Here is a 24,302-nt window from a genome sequence, read left to right as displayed (position 1 = left end):
CTTGTTTGTTGTTTGCATCTGCTTTGTACACTGTTTAAAGATATGTGGGCCATGTATAGACGAAAGGAGAGGCGTGTGTGCACAACACTTTAAAGTAGGCGAAATGCTTTTGCACCGCTTTAATAGTGTCAGTGTTTGCATGCCTCAGTGGTGTATTGCACATTAATTCCAGCCGCCGTAGGAAATTTGGTGGCATAATGCGCCTTCGAGGAGTTTTAGTTTGCTGCCCCTACAGCTGCAGAGCGAACGACCGGGCTCCATGCAGCTCTGCAGCTCTATAATAGGAAGCCCTGCTGGCAGCCTGGCAGCAGCCTGGGAAAGCAGGCTGCACCCAAGAAAAGCGGTGAGCCTGATCTTTTTCCCTCAGTCCCTCCTGGAGCCTGCCTGCCTGCCTGTGCAGTGGCCTGGTGCTTCCCTCCATGGCTGCGGTCCCCCCGGGACCACCCGAGTTGGGTGCCTGTGGGAGGGTGCTGCCTGGGGGGGGGGCGCTGCCATGGAGGGAAGCACCCCTTGCAACCCAGGGACTGCTCTGCCCGCTGGCAGCTCGCCCTCCCCTCCCTGCTGGACAGGCAGGTAAATCAGAGGGGTGTGTGCACGACATGGGGGTTTAATCAGCCTTAAACTGAAGCAGTGTTTTTTACAACCCAGTGCTTCAATTTAGGGCCCCCGTTTCGTCTACACATGCCTGATGATCTGCAGTCCTGCAGGTGAATCTAGCATAGCATAAAAACTGCTCTACTGAACCTTTATAATATACTGTATATGAGCTAACATTTTGGCAATAAGGCATGCACTTGAGTTTTTTGCTTTTTCTTTCAAGGCTTTCCCCAGCATTCAACGCTGTAGAAGTGTTACTATAATCTATCAGAAGAGATAGAGTAAAACATATGTTATCCACCAGCCCTGGGAAGGAAATTCCCCCCCTCCCCCACCTTTGTTTGTTTGTTTGTTTATTTTTAATATCCTTTGCGTTAAAATTGTTCTCACTTTGGAAATCCCAGTCCTGGGAGTTTTAAAAACATTTTCTTTGCAACTAAAACTAAATAATTAGTTACAGAGTTTATGCAGAAAAAATAGGCAAAAGGCAAAAATCTCACTTTGGCTTGTGGAGTTTCTTTCATGTATATGAAAGATCTCTTTTCCCTAGCTCAGTGATGTTCAAGGAGATATCTAGTCCTCTATCGTGTTTGAAACTGAAAGGTCTTTTTTTGTTGTTGAACCTTTTAACTATTTAAATGCAGAACAGTCTGATAAAAGCTATTAATTAAACTGGCTTTAAAACCACAGCTTTAAAACATCCAGAGTAGTGCTCTAAGTGTATGAGTATGGTAGTTGTTTGCCAAAATCTTTAAAGGTTTTACAAATAGAAGAAGAAAAAAGAAAACTGAAAGCCTGCAGAGTAGCCTGCATTTAAAAGTTTATTGGAAATAATTCTTTTGGACTCATTCTTCCTTATCTATATGTCAGTGGGAGTTTTGCCATTTATTTTAATGGGAACCGGATCAGGCCCTTAGGGTGTTTGGTCCTCAGTTACAAGTTAGCGCTCACTCTAATCACCTTGTTCTCTAAAGGAAATAGATACTAAACAGGAACCATCTGGTAATACATTCATACCTCTTAATTACAATGTTTTGAGTGGCACCTAAATAAATTTCATTTACAAGCACATGACTGCTTGTCAAAAGCTCTGTTGATAATTTTATTATTGTAGTATACCTTTCTGCTTAATTATCCAGGTCCAGTAAAGTTAGAGATATTTAGATTTATAGAAAAATATTGTTTGTTAAAAAGATAGAAACCTGGCTTTTATGCAACATATATTTTAAAATAATGTGTTGTTATATTTTTTTTACAACTATTAGGCATATCTTTAAATGCCAATATGGTTCTTATTGCCTTTCAGCAGATACAGTCTATAGAAGACAGTGATTTCTTTGTAAACAGAACAAGTGGATATAGTTCTACAGAACGTCTGTTGTTGTTTTAAATTGTCTGTGGTAGTTATTGTATGATCTACATGTTCTTCTACAGATGTACTGGAGCATTTAGACAATTTTCTCTTTGTAAGCTGCAGGAACAAATCAATATTATAAAGAGGCTAGGTGAATCAGTGAATTAGTGTGCTGGCTTTTCACCTCTATATCCCTGGGTCTAAATCCCTGTCAGTAGTTACTAGAGGAGATAAGCCTGAGACTCAGAGCTCAATTCAGGATCCAGATTGGAACTTCCCCAAAATTAGATCTTTGGAATTGAAGGTTTTGGTTTCAGACTATCTGTAGTCACAGGTGAAAATGACTTTGGTAGTCTCATACTAATCTCTTGTGGAAATTAGTCTGTATTACAAAATCAACATATAATTTGGCACAATTCAGCATGATTGGCAGTCTTTTCTATAGAAAAGCCCAAGACTGAAATAGCTGAGGCGTTGCACGTTCAGGATGGAAGGGTGTATGCAGAGAGGCAAGAGTGAGCTGTGCCTGCTTATATCAAGCCTAGTTATGACTACTGTTATTACTCCCTCTCTGAATCCCAAACTTTCCAATAAAATTAAATCAAATATAAACTAGGAAGAATCTGTCAGAGTTATACAAGAATATAAAGTGGTTTAATTAGTCAAGTAAACATATGAGTTTTTCTTCATTGTATTGCATTGCCCCTCTGTCTGATTTACAGCCAGCTAGAAAGACTTGATGGGGAGCAAAATCCTGAAGAAAAGTGATTATGCTGGAATGGATTTCTTCTAAAGGGAAGTATGTTCCTCATTCTCTTGGCAGCTTTTTCAAGTACAACCTAAAAGAATTCAGGATAAATATGGAAATTAGATAACCTGTTTAATACCCTATACAGCAGGTGGGAAGATAACCATTGCATGAATTCCTGTGTTCCCAGGCCACGTAAATTATTTCAAGCTCATTCCTTTTTTTTACTTACTGTGTGTTTGTACAGCACCTAACACAAGATGGCCATAGTTCTGGTAAAGACTAGATTCTGAAATACTACTAATTTGGGGGTGTAAATTCTGCTAATAAGGCATTAATGTGCTGTTGTTTTCTATTGTTCTTCCAAAAAGGGAAAACAAGAGGAGATTAAAATTGTGTGTGTGTGCACCTATGAGTGGGGGGGGGGAGCAGGCTGAGGGGCGGGAAGAGGGGGATAAGATGAAGTAGAAAAAATATAAAAGAAATGTGTAGCCTTTCTTGGCCATTTGCTTGGAATGAGCTTACATACCTATTCCAGGGTTGCATAAAAATGAAATATCCTTAATTCTAAATTGAGAAATTCTGGTGCCGTTCAGAGTATTCCATAATGCCTGTGTAACCACTGATGTATTTTTCATCATAAAATAACTTCCACTGTAAGTCTTTACCTAAATACATAAGAATATTGGATCAAAAAAAAATCTTCAAACAGTTTTTAAAGTGCATTTAAACATAATGAGGTTCTGATAAAATAGGAACTGAAGTGATCATCCTAAAACCAGTTCGTACAGCTGGATGTCAGAATTGTTAGCTATCTGATTGGAAGGTAGGAGATCCACGATACACAGCATTCTATTATAATGCACAATGTAATATCTGGATTTGCAGCTGATATTTAGAGAGGGCACTTGCTTTACTTATGAGATTAAAGGCAAATGCTCTCTTTTAAAAATGAAATCATGCTGTGTTTTGCACCTTTTGACACTTATTAACTTAGGTCATTAAAAAAGAGGCTAATTAAAAAAGAATGTAAAACAAAAGAGTCATTTGTCTATTGCAGAGCTCAGTTCTTCATGTACACTGACTGGAGGCAGTCTCTGTTTAAACCTTGGGTACAGAAAGCAATGATAGCCACTAGGGCATGCTTGGAGCTTGTCATGGCTTTTGGCGAGACTGTGGTCCGGCTCATTATGCACCTCATAAAGAAGAGAAGTCATTGTCATCAAAATTAGCTGAAGCTGGAATTTACATTCATGGAAATTTTGGTTTCACCACTGTCCTTCGGGGCTGGACAATAAAGGAAACCTTTTACCAGCTGCAGTTAAAGTAAGTGAAGTTCAATAAATGCTTAGTGCTTCATTAAGGCATTTCCGAACATACTGTGCTATATGTAAGTGATATTTTACAACCGATGAAAATATTGTACAAACAGCTTGCGAAGTTCACTAGTTTCTGGTTTACAAGATACAATGCTGCACATCAAAAAATATATTAGAAAAAGACCAACCTTTAATAAGCACTGTGTTTATCCCTTAAAAATGCTTCTGTTCCTCTAAATCCATGATTTTCAACTAGGGTGCTTTGGCACTCTGGGTTGCTGCCAGATCCTTTAAAGGGTGATGTGAGGTGTGAGGAGATAAGCCCAGCTCAGCCTTCTCCCTGCCTGTACGATCTCCCACCCCTACTGCTCAGCCTCTGTGTAAGAAGGTAAGCACTGTAAAATATCAATTTGTTTTTTAAATTGGGTATCACTCAATTCACAAAAGTTATGGACGGGTGCCTTGAGTCCAGTGAAAGGTGCCTTGAGTCCAGAAGGGGTAAGGACTATTGCTCTAAACGGACCAAGTATTTTCTCCTTCATAAAGAAATAGTCTTTTCACCAAAAAAATAAATATCAATCTACTAAAGTTTTCTGTGGTGCCGGTCTGATTCAGTACTTAGCTCTTCAGAGTATTTGGAACAAAACTCTTACCAGGTTTTGTTGCAGATTTGAATTCCAAGTGATGATTGCCAGTCCAAAGGTTTGTTAGGAGCCCTCAATCTTCCCAGACATCCCAAAACTTTAGAGGATTGTTTAGATATGTTAGAGTTCAGTTGTGCCCCTGTAAATCCTGACTACTCTACTTTGTGAATTTCTGCTTACAATCAGGAAATGTTTGCAAATAACATTCCCAAAAAGGAATGTTTCACCAGTTAAGGTTTGTATTAAGTAAAAATAAAAATCTGATGAGCATAGAGTCATTCTGAAACCAAGATTCATTAAGATGTTGGAAGCTGTGCCTTACCATAAGAGGAAGAGTCTCATTGGTTTCAGTAGGACTGCTCATAAGCATGGGAATAAGTGGTGCCCTAAATAAGAACATTTCGTGAAAAATACATAGAAGTAAATGAAATGGGGAACAGATTTACAACCAAATGGCAATGAACAAAACAAGTGCACACTGGGTATCAGGATTTGGCCTAAGTGCATAGAAAAGATTTTGGAGAATTTGGTAATATAGAACACCAGCTCTAAGGATGCTCTCCCACCCTGGAGAAAGCACAACATAATTGGACTTTATCAACGCTGTGGAAACTTCTTGGCTTCTAGGAGGCCCTGGGAAGGCACTGCTGAACTCTCTTCCTGTGTGATCAAATGCAGGATCAGGACAGAACAGGGAATTGTATCAGGGTGCACATATGGAGGAGCAGGAGGGTAGAAAAGAGGAGGAAATTTTGGGTATATCCACTCCAATTAATTATTGATTCACTCCAGATCTCAGTTATGGTCTTTTTTTTTTTTCTCTGTGCATCAGCAATCCAGAAACCCAGCTAGCCAAAGTAGCCAGCCAAGCACTGGCAAGAGTGCTACTGCATAGTCAGCTACTTGTTTCCCCTCCTAGCCAAAAAAGGTCCTGGTTGGCAGCCAGCAGAGATGAGAGGGGAATCGAAAAGGAAAAAATATTACGAAAACTTGAATGCCAAATCGCTTAGTGTAATTTCCTGATTAAAAAATAACCTTGTGTAGGAGAAAAGGGTTAATAATGTCTGCAAAAAGCAACTGGCACTACTAGGGCTTCATTCATTGCAAGAAGGGAATTGAACCTGTTTTGTGCTGGAATCTGGCTGTAACCAGAATATCCTGCAGGAAGCAGTCATTTAAAACAAGCCATTTTTTGTTCTGGAATATAATTAATACATCAGGTCATGTTTTGTACTGCCAGTGGCGTGTTTATTACATTATTACTTCACAGACGTTTTTTGCTGTAGTCCAGGAGTTAGGAGTCACTGGCATTCTTGCAGAACTATCCCATTTAAGCAGGGTAGGTTTATACCTAGTCTGTGAATATTCATGTCTACTGAAAATAATAACAGTATTATTGTTGTTGAAATCTTCAGGGAAGCTAGCTGCCAGTAAGAGATTATTTAAAGCAGGTTCTCCCACCACCCCTCCCCAATGAAAATGCTCAGAAAAATCCTTATAGACAGATAGGCACAGGTTTTTTCTAAAGCTGTGTTTCCAAGGATAAAATCTTACTTGCAAAGATCCTTATTACATGTCTATACCCTTAAGCTGCTGAGATGACACCACCGCTTACAGGTGGTAGAGTGAAAGCAAGCAAAAGAACCAAACCCCTAAAGTCTCAAGTCACTGCAATCATCTTCAACTCCCAAATTGTCCTGGAAGGAGAATAGCATCGGATTTGTCTTAGGCTGTTTGGCCAAACTGGGGCACAGATGGGATAATGACTTTTACAAACAGCATTTTGATGAGAGGAGGGGAGAAGGAATCATATGTAAAATGCACAAAGGCTGCATAAACACACTGATGCCTGCAGCTGGAACAAACTAAAAAGATGTTTAATAATTTAGAACCAAGCAGGCAGGGCCTGTGCAGCTGTTGTGTGCAGGGGACCATGAAAGTCTTCCATTTGACAGCTGGCTCCATCTTTCCCCAGTTGCTACGTGGAGAAGAGAATGCAGATTTGGGATTAGCCAATCCCTGTTACCCTTGCCCATCTGCCACCAAGACCCCCAGCTCTGACTCCTCTCGGTAGAGAAGCACATACATAAAAAAGTCCACACTCTCCCAAACATATGTATGCATCAGTATCAGCCGTCAGCCGTTCCGAGGATCTGTTGACATGCCGCCAGTACATGGCTGCTGTCGTTTTTGCTGCAGGGCACATTTTGCATTTCACACATTTGCAGAAATACAAAATGCTGTTGGATGCAAACAATTCAGGGCCTAATTGGCTGAATTACTTCAATGTTACCTTGTGTCCCCCACCTGATTAACATAGCTCAGCTGGGAGGGCTGGGAAAGAAGGAGGAAAGAGGGATTTGGAGGGCAGGTGAAGCTATGTTTGCCCATGAAAGCGAGATCCTTAGCAAAGTCCCAGCTGAGATCCAGCAGGCCTGTGCCAGGCAGATAGCTGTTAGCAGGAGGGAAGCTTCATAGATGGTTGCATTCTTTTACAAGAATATACTCATATAGGTTTTTCTTCTGTTTAACAAATAGTTCATAGCATGGCTATGGCATGATGCAAGTAAGTATTTCTGCTTAAATGTTCCTTTTGTAAGACGGGGGGGAAAAAATCACTGGATGGAAGGCTTCCACCTTGCTCCCCCGCCTCTGAATAGTGGTGGGGGGGGGACAGTACAAGTAGAAAAGAACAAGCAAGCAATGGGTCTCTTGTAATACCATGCCAGCGAAGCAGAGCTTTGCCAAGGTATAATGGTACATTTTGACAATAGCTTAGATCATGTGGAACTGTCTTTTAGCCAATCTTATCATTGTCTTCCTGCCAGCAGAACGTACAGAAATAAGCCAGGAGGTTTCTTCTTGTGGTGATGTGTGTGCATTTGTTTGTTTCTTTTAAATTGTAAACATATTTAAAAAAATTAAAGGCTTACTAATCCTGACCCCATGTTAATACCAGAATAACAGAACCCACAGAGGAACTAATAATCATTATTAGAGCCTATTCCAAAATTGCATTCTATTATTATTAATGAGGCAGATTAGCATTTTTTCTTATTCAAAAGAATTTAAAGAGCTTGGAAAAGATGCAACAATTATGAAGCTAAGAAAGATTTTTTTTTTTTTTAATGACAAAACATTCTAAAATGGATAAGGGTTTGGTCTTTATTTTTTATTTGTTCTGTTTTGCTGAGAAATCATTTTATTCCCGTTGAATTCTCCACATAAATATTTACATGCAATTTGCATTTTCACACCGCCTGTTCAAAATAATGTTCTGTACTGGGAATTTTTTTTTAAAGTAATACAGCTTATGGGGAAAAGATAAACTGATTGTTAAATAAGGAAATTGTCTTTTGCATTGACATAACTGGAGAAAAAAGAAGAGTTTGAAAATCGGTGCTATAATTTTAAAAAATGGAATTGCTAACCAAATTGCTTGGCTATAAATCCTTTCCTTATTAAGGCATCTCTTACGTTTATTTGTATTCAGGACAATTTTCCATTCTATTCCTTTTCAGGGGAAAATAAGGGGGAAAATGCTTTTCATTGTCAACACTGTCTGGTTTTCAAGCTGAATGGCTGAGCTGTGCAACCCAAATTGATGCCAGGCTATCAAAGTATTTACCACAATAAGTTCTCTCAAGCAGCTGGCTTTATAATGCTGAGAGCTAGCTATTTTTCCTTGACTACCATTACTATGACTATACCCAAAAGTCTAGACAAAACTGATGAAATCATCACCTCTGAAATAGGTAATTACATCATATACTTTAAATTCTAAAATTCATTTTGCCAAAAGAATCTCCCTTTATCTCTCTCTATCCTGGAATTAAACAGCAGCAAGCACATGCCTGGGAAATCTTTTTTTCAGAGAGAAGGGGCTCATCTTATCAGAAAGGGAGAGATGAGGGGCTGGGAGGTAGGACTACACAGGTAGATGATTCAGAATTTATGAGGTATTGATTCTGAACATTATCATCTTGTTCTCTCCGTTTTAACATTTGTATATCAGAGCTGCCTCTTCTTTCTGTAGTTCCATCCTCTGCTGCAATCTGCCCTCCCTTTCCCCTCGGGTAATGATACTGCTGCAAGCTTCCTCACAGAAGTGCCTGGACAGTGCAAACCATGGCTTCATTGGAGATAAAGAGCTCATTGATTATGATGACCTCTTTTCACCTCTCCCTTCCCTTTTCAAATATTTAAAAGAATGCTGCAGGTATCTAATAAGCCTGGACTAGGAAACTTTCCACTTGGTCTTAGATTGCAGGAATATTTGAACTGCTCTGATGTGGACTGCTGCTTTAAGGATCTAAATATTCAGCTGCCATAGAAATGCTCTTTAGCTGACCCTAAATTTGTACCATAATGGCCCTCCGTGGCTAGATGGTTAATGCCAGAGGTGTAATCCCTTGGGCTTACTTTTATTTATGTTTCAGACTGGCTTCTTTTCTTAAAAGTGTGCACTTGTAAAATCCATTTTCTTTCCCACCCCAACTGATTGTGCTATAATTTTTATTCTTGCTTCATCAGCAGCCCCTAGATTTACAGTTAGGTACAAAAACCTATGTTAAGGTTGTGACACACACAAAAGCAGAGAGATTCAAAGTTAAGGGTGAAATGCCATCCTTAATTCACTGCCAGCTTTCCCCTCTTCCCTTTCTCTTTTCTAGAAGGAAAGAAAATAAGAAGAAGAACCAATGTAATGTTCAGGAAAATGTAAAAATCTGATAGCACTAGCTAGAGCCAGTTACAGGGCAGTTAGCCACTGTAAAAGCTTCCACGGCAAGCAATTCTGCCAAATTCCAGCGCACTCAAAGGCTGACCTGCTGCAACCCCATTTCAGGGTTGGGTGTCTCTTCAGTAGATACTGCCAATTATAGGAAATGATGCCAAATTATTTGGCAGATTTGTGTCATGGACAAACATCCAGTCATAGATTTGCACTAGTTTCCTTAATGTAATTACCACAACAATAATACGTTATTTAAATTAGAAAATATTTTTACCATGGAAAGCAGAGGAGTGAGAAGAAGAATATGTATCCTCAGACAACTAATCTCATTTCACCAGTGATATAGGGAGGTTTGGTCCATGACTGTAGTTGGTGCTCCAAAACTGCATTTTCTGATTTTGCAAACACATAGCCCACAAATCTGGATTTAGGTTTGCAAATTAGATTGGTTGTTGCATGAGTGCTCAGTATTAAGGGAATATATGTATACAATTGGATTGCCATGCTGTTGGAGGACCATTTGAAACTGCCATCTTAAACAGTTCCATTCTGAGTAAAAAGCAGTATCCCATTTAGGGTCTCACCACTGAAGTCTTCCCTGTCCTACTGAGTCTGAGATTACTGCTCTATGATGCATGCTGTATAAATCCAATGCGTGAGGTAGATTTCTTGGCCTCAGTCCTGGGTTTTTGCTTGTTTGTTTGTTTTATTGCAGCTATACTGCTTGAGTAGTACTTTGTATTTTCCTTCTTGGAGAAGTCAGTATACTCTACAAACTCTCCCTTCTGTAATCTTTTAAGATTCCTAAGAGGGCAGGTATTACTTCCTTTTTATAAAATAAGGAAATTGAGGCAGAGTTTTGGAGAGTCCCTACAAAGCCATTCTGCATGACTTTCCCATGGAGAGCAAAAGCATACAAGGGAGATACCATACATTGTGTACATACTTCAGAGGCTTGGCAAATAACCTGGCATGAAGGGGTGGTCTGTATCAAGGTGAGATCCATACCAGTGACCCAAAATCCTCAAATTAGCAGGGACAGGCAGGAACTAATAAGAGGTAAAGGGTGAGGAGGAAAGTGGTCAGGGAGAGTGTGAGCAAACATGCTTTTAGATGACATTTGAAAATATGCACCACTAAAGAAGCATGGCTATATAAGAAGGCTGCTTCAGGTGGTGGCAGCTGCAGAAGAGGAGATTCTTTCACCAATGATGGCCAGACATTATGAAAAATAAGATAGGATGAAGACAATGGAAAGTTTAAAAGAAAAAAAGAAGGCTGAGATGCAGAAAGGTCAAATGTCCATAGGGTCATTTTGTCTTTTTAGTCAATGTTTTGGAGTCATGAGAATCAGCCAGCATTCTCATGATAAATTTATATTTCAGAGTCCAACAAATATAGCATTAACCATGTTGAGAATGAGATGATCTGAAAAAGGTGCAATTCTTTCAGTGACCTGGGGAGGCAAGAGCTCTTATTCCCATATTTATATATCTAAATTATGGGCAAGCTCAGACCCCCTGAACAAATATAGTTCCACTGGGCAGTAGTAAAGTGAGCCTCTAGTGGTAAAGAAGATGTATAGAGGAAGTGCTGTGTAGCGGTATTATTTTCACTGCCATGCTAGATGCTGTGTCTTTGGCCTTATGGTTCTACTGAAAAAGGAACTTTTCACTGCTTTCAGCTGATTATACAGGAAGTTCCTGCTGGAACTCCACGGTCTATGGAGGAAGATCCTTTTTACCCCACTTGAACAAAGCCCAATTACTTGAGCTTTGTGAAGGTGCAAGGAGTTGGCCCTAGAGTTAGGGCATAAGAGAGCCTATGTTTATTCCAGTCAAACCAATAGGTGTGATAAAGCAGCAAGAATTTGCAAGGATATTTAATTCTGACACACAACAGCAGATGTTGCTGGCTTAAAGCAGCAAGAAAAATAGAGACTGTAGGGAGAAGTTTAAACTTCTTAATAAAAAAAAAAGTTTGCTTTTCTTCTGAATGTGAATAAGATGTAAACTGGTTCCTTGCAGTTAAATAAAGGGACCCTGCTATTAATCTCCTATGTCTTCATTTGGAATTCTACTCCCTCTTGCAGAAGTGTCTACTTAAATATAGGGGAAAGGGGGAGTTAATGAATTACAAAAAAGGTTATTTTACATGGAAAATGTGTATTCCTGGTTATTTCCATTTAAAGAACATGACATTAGTGTGGAAATTGCCCCTTATGAACAGTTCATTAATGTCAACTCTAGTAAAACTGACATCACCTGCTACTATTTTAATTGTGTGTTTTACTAATGCTAACCATTTTCCTGACAATGGAACCCCATAACTTTAATGAATCTTTGTAAAATACATAAACCAAGGTCAACACATAAGAAATGCTTCCAATATTAAGTACTTCTATAAAATCAAATGAAAAGTTTATTCTTGTTTTGTATTCATAAGAATAACAACAAAAATGGAAATCCTATGCCAGAATTTTTGTTTGGGCTGCAGAATATAAAATGTTTGGAAGCTTTTTTGGAGATCACTTTGATTAGCTATTATTTTATATGAAAAATAGAGCTAGCTTAACTACTTTACATTTCCAAGGTCTATACTTGATTTTATAATACAAGTGGAATATTAAAAAAAAAAAATCTAAAATCCTTCCTTAGTATCATTTGTAACAGTAACATTTTTTCCCATGGTTTGGGGAAAAAAGAGAGAGAAAATGAAATCCAGATTTGTGATTCCTAATAGCAGAAATTTGATCCTCTCCAATGTTTAAGTAATATTTCCTGTAAAACATACAAGGCCATCTGCAGAGCTGTTTCCAGACACATTTTGAAGTGGCAAGGGCAACTGAAAGAGACAAGAATGGAGGCTGGCATTTCACCTCTGGGAGATGGAACATTAAAGGTTTCTAAAAGCTGGTTCTACAATTTTACAAAGTATTCAACCACTGCATAGTTCATAATTTGTTTAATTTACCTACCTTTTATAGATACAGGGAGGGGAAAATCCTCTCTGTAAGAGATAGTATAAAAACCAAGACAGCTGTAAAAAGCTAATGTACAGCTCAGAAGAATGCTTCATGATTTTAGTTGATTGAATTTGTATTTTATTCTTAACAGGCCCCATACAATGATTATGGGGAATACTCCCCTAAAACAACTGTATAGATTGAAACATATTTGGGTAGACAACAGAAACCCTGAACCTTTTTTTGCTATTTAAGCCTATTATGGAATTTTGTTTTATTGTTGATCTCTAGGGTCACCTTATGAATTCGTGTTAGTAAAATGTTATGGCCTCACTATAATATTCACTTTGTGAAAAGGCCTGCATTTACCAAATCTCATCTGCGGTCGAATATAAATGAGAAACTTGCATCTCTCTTCAAGGAATGTATTTTACACTTTTTTTCCTTTGAATTACAGATGTTCTAAAATTGAATTCTTGTTGTTATGTTAGGGTTTAGTAAAACGTCAGAACAGTTAAGTTTTTCTTTGATATATGACTTATATTTAAAATATGCATTGCTCAAATAGGTGAGTTTAGGGCCACTTTCTGGCCCCAGCTATGTATCTGGGAACCCCATTAATTTCAATAAGAAATGTACATGTATCCAAAAACAGCATATAAGGTAAATTTCTCAAACTATAATGTTTAATCCGACTGTAATAAGGTATATTACAGTGCTGCATGTTCCTTTTTAAATTGGTATTTGATGTGATTTTGTATTATTGTTGACTATTGTAGCCCTTTATTTTTAATAACATCAGTAACAAATGATGTGTCAAGCCTTTCTTCCCCTTTTTGCAGGTTTTCTCTCATGCCCAATACTGTGTTATCAAACACTTTTCTAGTAAGCAGGATCACCATGGCACAGTTTCTAATGAACTCCAATTTTTCCTTTGCTCAAAGAGGAGGATCTTCTAGATGGTGCCTCATGTCTCTCTGGTTTTATGGATGGAGATATGGGAGCTAGTGTCTCTGGCTTTGTCCCTTCTAAGGGCACATGCAGACATTCCTGGGACCTGATCTATGAACACATGGCTTGCTTACAGCTGCATAATTGAAGATCAGGCCCTAGTTTTCCAGATGTTCACCGGTGCCAGGAGCTGCACCAGGAACACAAACTAAGTTGGGATGAGGGGAAGGGGTGGCCAGGACTGTAGGGGGCCACCAGGTCCATGAAGAGGGTTTGGCAGATCTGGGAGGGTGGGGGCTGGCAAATCTGCAGGGAGATTTTATGGGTCCATGGAGGGTAGGAGGTTCAGGGGGCCAGAAATAACCCAGTCAGGAGTAGGGGTCAGTTGGAAAAGTGCATCCCTGGGGCTCAGCTACAAACATGCACGCATATTTGGTAGATTGGGCTAACTTGGGCCTGATCTTACTTAATGAACCTCCTCAGGTGAACTAAGATCAGGCCAACCATTTTTTGCCTGATCTAACCTCCCAAAACTTATGTACAGAGCAGTGCATAGATCAGGGGCGGGCAATTATTTGGACTGGAGGGCTACATAAGGACTTTTTAGTGAGCTGTTGTGGGTGGTGGAGGGGTGGGGAAGGTGATACTGATCCAGCCTAGCATGGTGGGAGAGTAGCAATTCATCCTATCTGGCCCCGGGCCTGTCCATCCTGCACCCACCACTGAGGTTGTTGGACCAAGTGAATGGGTGGGTGGGCGATGTCTTGATGAAGACTGGTTGGCAGCCCCAGAGGCAGGATGCACTCAGCTGAGCAGATGGGATGAAACTGCAGGCAGGTGGGGAGTGGTGGGCAGAGCTGGGATTGCAGGGCAGTGATAGTGTGCCAGATAAATCTCTTGGTCGGCCAGATCCAGCCCCCAGACTGTCTTTTTTCCCACCCCTGGTACAGATCAACCTAACCCTAGTTAAGTCCATCTACGTGTCACATTGGCACATACCTGCAGTGTATAGGTCTGCACTTCACTGAATTCTGATCAAGTGGCTTCTATAAGGTTGGAGCAAAATGTATACCTTTTTAAGGCCAGGTGGAAACATTGTGATCTCTCACAATAAGGCATGCTTTTCAGTCCTTTATTCATTCTCCTGACTCTTCCCCAACCCCCTCCAATTTCTAACAATATTTTTGTGGACATTGACACTGGACACAGTATTCCAAAGCAGTCAAACCATTATCAGAGAGAGTTGCAATATAAATAACCTCCCTGTTCCATCTAAACTAGTGGCACCTAATCTCCTAGCCCTTTAAGTCAGATGAACTGTGCAGGTTCAGTGTGCTGGCCCAACCTTGCAAGCCTGGACTTGGCTGTGCACTGGTCTCATCCTGTGCACCCAGGTCCAGTCATGCACCAGCCCAGTCCCATGTGTCTGAATCCAGCTGTGCACTGGCACAATCTGATGCCAATTATCTAACCTTTGGGGTCCCCCATGAAGCCAGAAATTTGGCAGCAAGGGAACAGCATTTAAAACTGCCATGGTTCCCCCCTCCCACCAAATTCCCACACCTTTGGAGAGCTCCAGGGGCTGGGTGACTCAGCTTTGTGGCATGGATCTGACCCACAGGTCAGGCATTGGACACCCCAGGCCTAGACATTTTTATGTATCTTCATCCAAAGCCTGGTCTGATTAGTTCATTTAGCCAGTGTTGCACTGGGAACACACAGCCAGCTGATTATCCACCATAACCTTTCAGTCCTTTTCAGGATAGATATCTTGGCTCAGGATAGCCTACAGTCTTAATTCCCTGATGGATAAATTTACATTTGCAAGAGCAGGTTGAACAGACAATTTGTTCGGATGGCTTAGTCAGGGATGATCCTGCCTTGAGCAAGGAGCTGGACTAGATGACTCTATGAGGTCCCTTCCAGCCCTACTTTTCAATGATCCTTTTTGGTCATATTGAAGTGTTTAGCTACTTAGATGCTAAGTAGAAACTTAGCTTCCCTCAATATGCTAGCCTTGATAGGGGTTTGCAGACCTTTGTGTTCTTTGTGTTGAATTCCAGGTCTATCACGTGTTTGTTCTCTCAGTTCTGCTTCTGTAAACCTGAAGCTAATAATTTTTACTCAATATTGTTAAAGTGAAATGTGACTCATGTATGAAATATACAAGTGCAAAGTGCTGCAACACATGGCATTTATAAATGATGAGCTGGCCCTGTTAAGATCACCCCAAAATACTCTCTTTTTTTCAGGGCATATATTAATTCTCCTATGTGCCACACCTTCCCCGATGCTATTGTTTCAGGGGCATGGATTACCTTGGGTTTTCAACCCCATTCCCATGTAAGTTGGAACTGCTCAGTCTAAAGTAGAACTTTTCCTGCATAGTGCAGGGAATGTAGCTCAAACTAGACTTACAACGGGGGATTGTAAGATGGGCTTTTGTCCACTTTGGAACTTTAGCTGTTCTGGGGGATCTGAGCCAATATTGCAGCTCAGCCAAATAGGTTGAGTACCTATGGTTTGTACCTCCCATTATTTTAAGGGCAACACAATATCATGTTTCCAAGTTACCAATAAGATCCTCTTGTTCATGTGTGTTGTTTTCATCCTCTCTGTTGCTGACACTGTGCATGTTGCTGATACCCTCATGTTCACTTAGGTGCAAATTGTCTTTGCCTTTACCCTTCCCTATAGTTCACTTTTTTGATTCTTCTTCTTCTTCTTCAAGCAGAAGTTATGACATTGAATTTCAAAGTTAACACAGATTGAGTGGTAGGATACATATAAAACCAGTTTCAAGATTACTTTTCTTTACAGTATCTTGCACTTCCCATCAGCTTTTTTTGGCACAAGGTACCATAAAATTATAACTGTAGGCTCAGATCCTGTATGAAGTCAGAAAGAACCTTCAAAACTGTCACTTCCATTTCCTACAAAAGAAAAACACTTCCTACAAGGAAAACACACATTACAGCTGAATTATAAATGAGGGCTGGTATTTTTGTGAGGTACAAATCGAAGGCATTCTCCATATTGTTAGAATACCAATTTTATTTTACTGGTGTGTAGTACCCACTACAGTACTGAGTCCCCAGAGATGCATGCATTCTCATGAGATTACTTCAGCATCACATTACTGCTATCACATATCCATTATATATACTCTTTCAGACAAGTGGAAATGTTTTCAGAAAAACAATCTGGAATCTTGGCTTAAAACTCAAGTTTGCTGTCAAGGCAAACAGAATAGCCTCAAAGAGGACTTATTTTTATTTTGTTCAGACAAGTATGTTGTTTCTGGATTATTATAGTGGGGAAATATCCTATCTATCAGTCTTCAGCTTACTTGACAAGCTCCCTTTGACAAACTTACAGGAATTGGGCCTTATTCTGCAAACCTTATTAATTTGAGTAGCACCAGTAACCTTAGCACATTTGCTGGTGTGATTAAGGACTGCCTGCACACAAAATTAAGTGCTACAGGATAAGAGTCAGAAGATGGGGTAATATTTTTGTTACCCTCTTTAGTCTGTGCCATCCTTTATTTATCTGCCAAAGTTTAAAGCTTTTGCTATTATCAGATTTTGTTTGCATCAGTCACTACTCCGAGTTTGTCTCATCACCTATCAAACAAGGTCAAACAATAGATTTAAATCAGATGCCAAGTAAACAAATGTAAATTTTAAATCAAGTGATTTACTGTTCACTTTCATTAAGTTCTTCCTTAAGAAGCAAGCATTTTATGTAGCACAAGGGACCTGTAGAATGGGTCAGATGCAGTTCTAAAACAAGACATAGTATGAGAATTTTCCCACACATCAAGTTTAAGAATACAAAGCCAAATAGAGAAATCTACTTTATTTAGGGGAAGAATGCATTATTGATAGGTAGGTATCTCTTTTTCAGTTGATTGTCCTCTGTAAATTAGTTAGGGGTACCGTATTCAGGTTTAAGTTTACCTTGGAAGGGTAAAATATTTTTCATCTATTCCGTTGTAAGAGGAGCTCAACTAGTTTGTAAACACCAGATTGATTTTAAAATTAAATAATTTTCAAACTCTGTGTTCAAATGCATTTGGTTCCTTTTGGTATCTGGCTGGTTCTAGGGCAGAAATACATTAATTTGTGGTGTCAAACTTCAGTTTAACTGTAACATTTAGAATGGAGAGCTGTTTTCAAAAGGAAATATTTTTTCACTGGGTGAACCTATATTGCCTATCAGCCTACAAACCCCGACCCTGGGCTATTTTGTGGGACATGTGTGTTTTATTTCTGAACACAAGCTTAGTTGGTGGCCAAGAATTGTGGCACTATCTGTAATTATCAGCTCTTATTTTAAACTATTATTTCTACTCCATTTAAATCCAGGATTGGAGTTTTCAGGAACTACTTTGAAATGCTACCTTAATCTTCTCAAGACTTCTGATCTTGTACTTATTGATTGCATGTAAGGCTACATTGTGAAAGTGCTTTAATTTGTAGAATTGTATCAAACAGTTTCAGAGCAGCACACTTAGATGTAATGCACTTTTCACATAGGAAAATAAGTGTTTATTTGATTTCTTCAGTATGCTGGGTTTGTGGTGTGATATGTTGGATATTATAGCCTGTTACAGCCAGCGAGCACAGTTTGGATCCTGGCTCTATAAATCAGATTGAGATCATACTGCAGTACTACTTAGAAAAGATTTGTCACTCAGAGAATGCAAAACATTGAGCAGTTTGAATTGTTTTTCCATGAAGCTTATCCCTTGATAGTACTTTACCCTCTTACATCTTCTTCATACAAGATTATTTAAATATTCTGTAGAGTAAAAGTATGTTTTTATAATGCTTCTTTTCCCACATAATACTGGCTGTAATGCAGAGGCTATGGCTAGCTGTCAGTTTTCTTCTTTGACGCTATTGCCACATCATTCAAAATACTAGTATCAATTTTTTCATGTGTTTTGAAATTTTTCAAGTGATTTTTACAATCAAATGGGCCTGTCTACAGAATTCCCATATTTGTTTTATAGATCGTTCCAGACCCTTAACTCGGGAAAATTTCCAAATGAGAGTTAGCAAAGAATCTTCTTTTTTTTGTGAAGTTTGCATAAATATTTTACATGTCTCTCCCTTTAATTAGGTTATAACATTATAAAGTGGCAAAAAATGTTCTCTTTCCACAAATTAGACATGAGAACCACAAACAAATTAATTTGTGTCTCAGGGTTTTGACTGGGCCTTTTGGCCTACTCCAGCACTAACACAAGCACTCATGACCCTCTGGATTTCAAACGCCTGAGGGTAAAAAGCAATTATAAAAACATGACTCTCCCAGATCAGCTTTCGAATCTGCCTTGTCTCTGTTTTATTGATGGGAGATTGAAGGAAGATTCAAATCAGCCATCCTTCAATTCTTTACCAGCAGCAAAATGCAGAAATCATTAGCTTTTCCTGTGTAAATGACTTTGTCCTGTCTTATTATTCAAACTGGCTGGGCTTATGACTTAAAAAGGGCATGTTGAATATTTATTTCTAATTTTCAGTGCTTGTAAATAGTATTTTGCTTTGCTCCCAATCTCCTTTTTATTTTGCAGAATAATTTTTCATAGCAATTAGAACCGTGACTAATTAATTTGGGGATTGTATCTTAAAAATAGCTAAAGAATGCAGACTGACTTAATTAAAGATGATTTCTTTTGTAAGAGCCATGTTGGTAGGAAATCATAACAATTTGAAGATATAAGACCAAGTTTAGATATTGTGTGGTGGTTCTTCTTTATATGATTTCAATAACTTGATACTTTCTATAATATAAAACTAGTACTAAACCACCATGGCTGAGTCTATTTTATTTAGGTTAAGGAGACCAGAATATAGTTACCTTCTGTCAGACTGTGATATTCCAATTTTGACTGTGATCAATGTTTTACATGGGTTGACATTGATTTATAGTAATGTAAAGAATACATCATGTCATCCTGATTCTAAATCTTATTTCCTTTCCCCTATCTCTCTTTTTCTGATTTACATTTAGCTTTGAAAACCATGTAAGCTTTCAGTTTTCTTGCTCATTTGTAGATAGAGAATAGAGGTGCATGAAATGCTTGTAAACTCCACCCCCAAAAACCAAAGCAAAAAACCCATCACATTTTGAAACTTTGTTTCACATCAAACCCAAAACATAGAGATAGTTTGCTACCTGTTGTTCCAAATTTAACAAACATTTTGAATGAATCTAAACCAAATTTAGAAGTACAACTTGTGCTAGGAGACTGATAGAGGTTTCTTTCATTTAGGGCATGTGTAGATGAAACAGGGGCCCTAAATTGAAGGGGTGGGTTTTTAAAAACACTGCTTCAATTTAGGGTGAAGTAAACCCCCGTGTCATGTACACACATCTTACCTGCCTCTCCGGTGGTGGGGAGGGGAGGATGAGTTGCCAGCGGGAGGAGCGGCCCCTGGACTGCGGGGTTGGGATGGGCCTGGTGCTTTTCTCCGTGGCTGTGGTATCGGCATCCACCCACAGGCACCTGGCTTGGGCAGTCCCAGGGGGCACCTCAGCCATGGAGGCAAGGACCGAGACCCCATGCAGCTTGGGCAGGCAGGCAGGCAGACAGGCTCTGGAGGGTGGAGAAAAAAGATCAGGCTTGCTGCTTTTTTTTTTTTCTTTTTCTCTTCGGTGGAGCCTGCCTTCCCAGGCTGCTGCCAGGCTGCCTGCATGGACTGCCTGCGCAGTCCCTGAGCCACATGGAGCTTTGCTCTGCAGCAAACTAAAGCTCCTTTGAGGTATTTTAGTTTGCTGCATCCCAAAGTCATTTAAGGTGCATTATGCCACTGAATGTGCTACAGTGGCTGGAATTAATGCACAATATGCTGCCGATGCGTGCAAACACAACACCATTAAAGCGGTGCATTTCACCCACTTAAAGTGTTGTGCACACATGTTCCTCATTTCATTTACACATGCTCTTAAATGCTAAAGTCCTTCTTTATATTCCAGGACAATTACTAGCAGGCATGATGGTAGGACCAATGAGTCACCCCTCCCCCCCCAAAGAAAAGTTTTAAGGAAAGCAGTAATGCATTTTTTTACTTCTAGGGGTAATGAGGATAAATGAGGGCTTGGAGGGAAACACTAGGAATAGCCAAATCAGGGAGAAAATTGACAAAAATGTATGTTGTATTGTGTTTAGAAGTTTGTATACTAGCAAGATGACCTCACAGCCTCCTTATCATCTCTTTATATAATGCTAGGTATGTATTGCATAAGAAATATGCAGTGCACTTAAGGCAACTCATTTAAGTGATACAATACAGCAGTTTTGTCAGCTTCAGTTTAAAAATGTGGTGTTTTATTTTTGGAATCCCAGAATGTGTACAGAATTTAAAGAGCCTAAAGCTATAATGTTTTACTACTCCTTTGATAAAATTTATATTTAATCATATCTTAAAAACTGTTCTCATTCTGCCACTTGATGTTACCAACCAAACGGAACCCATCAATGCAATACTATATATCAACTGTTCCTTTATTTCATTCTCCTACAACTCCTTTTTAATGGTACATATATTAATGAATTGCACTGGAGTCAGAATGAAGTACAAATTAAAATCGGGTTCATGCCAGTGGTGGTACTAATATGCAGAGGTTTTGTATATATGTTCCAAATACCCCATTGTTACCAAAATGCTGGATCTGATTTATTTATAATGATCAATGTTAGAAGCTGGAAGTCTCCTCATTACATGAGTATATCTCTTCTTGTACTGGTCCAAAAACTCTGTTTGTTTGGGGGGGGGAGGGGGAAGAAAGGAGGGGTTAAGAGTTGCTGTGAGAATCCATTTTCTGTTAACTTCAGATTAACAGAAAACTTCAGGTCTTCACCTTGGGTTCTTTGTTATTATTAAAATGTTTTATTGGGGAACCTTTGAAAAGAGGTAGTAACATTCCTAGAACAATGCATATGATAAGAATTGACAGCTTTGGCTGATGAGAATAAGTAATTCATTGGTAACTTGACTGAATTTTCAATGATGCCCACTTGCTCCTGGCAGTTATAAGATTACACAGGGATTTGTGCAGTGAGATACCTGTCTCTTTATCAAATTTGTCTCTTTAAAACACTAGTTACACTAATTAAAGTCTTTGCTAAACTGTCCCTGCAGCTACACCTGTTAACTTTATTGTTGCACTAGTCTTGTATGTGTGTATCTGGGGGCAGAATTTGGTCTTCAGTAATATTATCTTTACTTAGATTTCTGTTCATGCTATTTTTAAAAAGTGGCTTGAATGAGTTAAACATATTTTTTTCATCCTTTTGGGAAGAGAAATGTGTCCAGCAAAGTTGGTGGTCTTCATAAGAAATTCAAACCCTCCACTGACCAAGTGAAAACACATATGTGCATGAATTGGGAGTATATATAATCTTGGCTGAAAGTCAGCCTCAGTGACAAATTCACTCAGTGAAATCTTCATTTTGCCCCCAAGTCTTAGAAATTTTGTTTGTCTCAAAGTTAACTTAGAAGACCTTTTGCTTTCAGTATTTGACTGACTTCTCAGGCTGTTGATCTTTCCCTGAAACCTGAACACTCTCCAGTTTTGCACCTATATACATGAAAATGAGATTTGTTTAGGATTTTTTCTCCCATTCCTTTCTCCTCTAAAGTACCCCATATTTGGGCATTATAATTAAATGGCTATCAGACTACATGGCTTTTTATATGCCGATTTCATTTCATTAAGGTGATTTGTTCTAATTCTTGCTTAAATTAAGTAACAAACTTACCTTCATTCTAGTTCTAGTTTCTGATGCAGTGAGAAGACTCTTCTAATGTGTTCTGTTCTTTTCCTCTGTGTTTTAGGGCTCAGGGAATCGCATGCAAAACTCATTTCAAAGTTGTCTGAAGAGAAAATTCCAAAGTCAGCATTTGACTGTACTAATTTTTACAGGGTTTTCTTCCAACTATGTTATTGATATCTTTCTGAATGAATGGATTAATTGAGGAGTAATTGTCCAAGTCAGTTATTGACAATGTGGCTATAGACAAAGTGAAAGAAAAGTAGCTTTATCTTTGATAAGTTTTGATATGTTAGATTAATTTTGTGGCTTTTGATATGTAAAGAAAGAAATATTCTGGACAAACTCTTTTTTTGGAAAAAAGGCACCAGGAATGAAGGGAGAGGAGGATTCTTTTTTTTTTTTTAAATGGAAAAGAGATTCTCAGGTAATAATCAGATCCCAGAGTTGGGGCTGTCAGAAAAATACCAATTCTCAATGTGAAATGTTGGAGATTTGGATGACAGAATTAATATGTGGCAGCTCAGATGGAAAAGGGATTAAGAGTGGGGGCCATTGATTTTGGAAGTGGGTTATTCCTGGTAAGAGTAGACATGAAGGCAGGGGTACTTTGAAGGTTTCCTAGGATTCCTAGGAACACTGAGAGAGAGACTAAGTTCCCAATACTATGTGGAGTAATCCAAAGCTATTGGCTAACAGAGAAAGACATATTATTTCCTAGGAGGGTGGCTTCAGAGAAGATGGTTAGACAAAATGTGGAGTCCATGGCTGTTGTCCATGGAAGCATCCTATCTCTCTACTCTTAGAATAACCACACTTAGGATTCACTTTAGAGAACAATTAATGCAGAGCTTTTAAATGAGATCTTCTGATTATACTTACTACAGCTATAGAACATAGAGCAGTGTTTTTCAACAGGGGTGCCATGAGACCCCCCTCAGGGGTGCTGCACAGGTACCACAAAGGCAGTGGTGGCCAAATAAAGTTGGCCCACGTGCAGGGCTGCAGCAGGTATGCACTCTTCCTATATCAGGGTATTCTGATCACCCTAAAGCAGGCAGGAGAGCTGGCTTGTTCTATAATCATTCCTTGTTCATCCCTGCCATGCTCCTCCCAGAAGTGGAGGCCCACAGGGTGTCGGGACCGAGGGCGGTCTAAGGCTATGGCCAGTAGCCCGGACCGTCAGGGGGGGTTTTTCCACGATGGAGTAGAGTTAGGCACGGAAGCGTATTGGTTTTACAAAGAAAGCTTTACTTACACTGCCGATGGTCACAGTGCAGGAAGGAAACTTGCTTGAGTTGCAGTTGCACACAAACAAACACAAGTGAGATCTCTTCCGAACCGAACCGAGATGAGTCGTCGATGTACGACTCCACGAGCGCTTTACACGGGGGTACGTCAAATTTTCCACTATGATGGGGAGTGGCTAAAAGCTGATCAGGCCTTTATGTCCTCCTCCAAGACACACGTGGAGTTTGCTAGGCTCCACAGCGCGCTCAGAGTTCCCCACGAGATGGTTGTGGAGTCCTCCAACTTGGGCGGAAATGCTCTAACGTTTTATCCGGCTAGCGAGCCAATTGCTAGCCGCCACATAGGAATAATTTAGAATTGACCAACAGTGGGAGACTAATTTACATACGTGTGGCGGGAACTCTTTTGCACCGGGGTTTTCTCTCTGCAGCTGAGAAATCCACCGTGCAAAGAAAGCTCCGTGTGGCGGGAAAATTCCAATGTCCCGAGGCACTAAAAAATCATTGGGTTATGACACAGGGAAGTCCCATATGTCCTGCACTCCTCTATTTCTGGAAAATGCTGCCCTGGATTAGACCAGGAGTGGCTGTAGAGTGAGCCAGATTGCAAAGTGTCTAGGTTATCAGAGAATCTCAACTAGGGTTGCCACCACATGCAAGAAAATTATGGCGGGTGCCTGACTTTGAAAATGTTGACAGCTGCTGATGTATGGAGGGGTCCATTTAATTAGAGCAGCTCTGAGAGTCACTGTAATTAAAGTGCCCACAGTGTCACGTATTCAGCATTCCACACTTCAAAATGGCAGCGGGGGCACTTTAAGTAAAGCAATGGGGGCATTTTAACTAAATCTATACATATGCTGGACACCTGCCCCAACACGTGCTAATTAGCATGAATTGAAGCAGACTCAATTAATTAAGTCTGCTGGAGCATTAGTTAAAGCATTACTG

This window comes from Alligator sinensis, unplaced genomic scaffold, assembly GCF_000455745.1.
Source record: "Alligator sinensis unplaced genomic scaffold, ASM45574v1 scaffold1043_1, whole genome shotgun sequence".
In the NCBI taxonomy this organism is placed as follows: domain Eukaryota; kingdom Metazoa; phylum Chordata; order Crocodylia; family Alligatoridae; genus Alligator; species Alligator sinensis.
The sequence above is the reverse complement of the archived record's forward strand: the minus strand, read 5'-3'. Positions refer to the sequence as shown.